The sequence below is a fragment of the Leopardus geoffroyi genome, chromosome C1 (genome assembly GCF_018350155.1).
Source record: "Leopardus geoffroyi isolate Oge1 chromosome C1, O.geoffroyi_Oge1_pat1.0, whole genome shotgun sequence".
Taxonomy (NCBI): domain Eukaryota; kingdom Metazoa; phylum Chordata; class Mammalia; order Carnivora; family Felidae; genus Leopardus; species Leopardus geoffroyi.
Window position 1 is genome coordinate 26,262,369 of NC_059328.1, and position 2,421 is coordinate 26,264,789.

A 2,421-nucleotide genomic window follows, 5' to 3' on the forward strand; every position below is an offset into this window, starting at 1 on the left:
GACACTCTCTCAAATGCTCCCCTTTGTGCTGGAGGCAATCAGCTCTGCCTGTCTGTTTCTCCACTCAAGCCCTGCTGGGCTACACTGCTTCCAAGACTTGTCATCAGCCCTTCTGGTCAGATGGGGCCAGAAGGTACTCTCCACAGTGGCTGGGACTGTGAGTTAGCATTTGTCTGACATGGGCACACACAACAGGCTCTAGGGACAGCAAAACTCCTCATTTGAAGATCTGAATCAGGCAGATCTGCTCCCCATTATGTTCCCTAGTCAGAGTACACCTCTGACTTGGTTGTGCAGATGAGTAAAGCCTATGGTTGGGATTACTTCTTGGTCACTACAGGTATGAACCTGGCCTACCATGATCCACTTGCTGGTTGTTGCAAGCCTCTCCCCACTTCTCCTTCACAGTCAGATTCTCAGTGGTTGAGCCTCATAGATTCCCCTTCAATGCCAGTGGTGTGAGATCAGAGTAAGGGCTTCTTCAAAGAGACCCACAATGCTGGGGAGGATGTTGGTTGTCCCCCCCTGGGTCTCCCACTGGAGGAGCTGGAGGCTCAGGGGAAACCTCTTGACATGGGGCTGTGCTTACATGGGGGAGGTGCAGTGCGGTCATTGTGTAAACACTTCTCTTACCCTTTTAATGCAGTCTGTCTTGGTCTCTGTGGTGCAGGGAGTGCTTCAGCCTCATTCCTGTATTCTAGGATTCCCTCAATGGTGTCTTGTTCTTGAATAGGTATTAGTCATTCTTCTTGTGAGGGGAAGTAAAGTCAGGAACAATCTATGTAGCCACATTGATGACATCACTCCCCACTCTGTGAGAATTATTATTCTCATTCTCTATTATTCTTACTTTATAGAAAATGAAATTGAAGCTCATAGAGGTTAACAGCCGAAGGTCACACAGCAAGGAGAGGGAAGGATGGAACTGACCTTGAGTCAACTTGCTCTTAACTTTTATATCCTATTTGCCTCTTTTCCCAGATGCCCCTCACTTTGGAAGCAGGATAGAAATTTTTGTCAGACCAGCATACTTCCTTTTGTCTCTTCTACGATTCTTTCTTTCCAGCCCTGAAATTCTCCTTCTTTCCTTTTTCCTCTGATTTGAACAACAAAACCCAAGCTGCAATCTCCCAAAGCCTTTTGGGAAAAGACGGTATTGCCTGAGCAGGACAAGAAGTCTTGAGTCTGGCCTCACCCACAAACATTTATGTACCTAATGTGGAGACTGGCAAACACTTTCTGTAAAGGGCCAGATAATAAATACTTCTGGATTTGCAGGCCATATGGTCTTTGTTGTAATGACTCAACTCTGCTGTTGTAGCATGAAAACAGCAAAAGACAGTATGTTAAAGACTGGGCATGACTGTGTTTCAATAAAACTTTATTTGCAAAAATAGACATTGGGTCAGATTTGGTCCACAGGTCCCAGTTGCCTTAGGAAATCAGATAAAGAGCCCAATACTACTTCAGGGGCTGCTGATAGGGAAGGCTTAGTTTGGGTTGCTGCTTGGGGCAGGTCAGCTCTGGTCGCACTTGTCACAGGAGCCCTGAGGTGTCCAGGAATCCAGCAGAGAATCCATGTTTCTGAGGCAGGGAAGATAAATTTCAATTCATTCTTTCATCCTTTGACTCATATTTTTCTTCTAACTCAGCCCATTTATCAAGCCCTATGTGACAGGACTTCCCATTCACCACCTCATGTAATCCTCATGCCATCCTTGTAGGGTCAGAGTCTCACTGATCCACCTTAACCCTAGACTTTTAAGCCAGATTTGCCCACCTCAACCAGGGATAGATAAACTTGGGCCTTGGGCATTCCAGACCCTCTGCCTCTTGCCTTTCCCATCTCCCAGCAAGCATGGGCCTTTTTACTTTTTCCACTCCCTTCTCACTCTGTACCCACCTCCACCCCTATTTTTCTTGCTCCTTGCACTCTACCTTGGGAAACATTGGCTCTCTTGTGCTAACTTTGAGGGTCCCAAGGACACATGTCCCTATCATCTGGCTTATCCTTATCCTGTCTACTTATCTCTGCCACACACTGGTGCCCCCTGGAGGTTATCTGGTAATTGTCAGTCAAACAGGTGAATCTCCTCACCAAAGACCACAGAGCCAGGCAGCTGGGTTGAACCCAGGTACTCTAAGCTCAGTGCTCTGGACACCATCGGGCTACAGGGCAAGAGCAAGGGATGGCCCCAAGATCAGTCTACTGATCTCAAGGGACTGATGTTTCTTCCCTGCCCAGAGTCTGGGAGCCACTGGAGACAGAGCTCAGAGGAAATGACTTTGTACAACAGATGAGCCTCAAAGTTGATTTCCCAGGAGGAATCCCACAAGGCCCTTGAAACGTGGACATCAAGGAGAAAAATCAATCATCTTTTAAGTCTTCACCTTGATGATTGAACTGCTGCTGCCAGACTC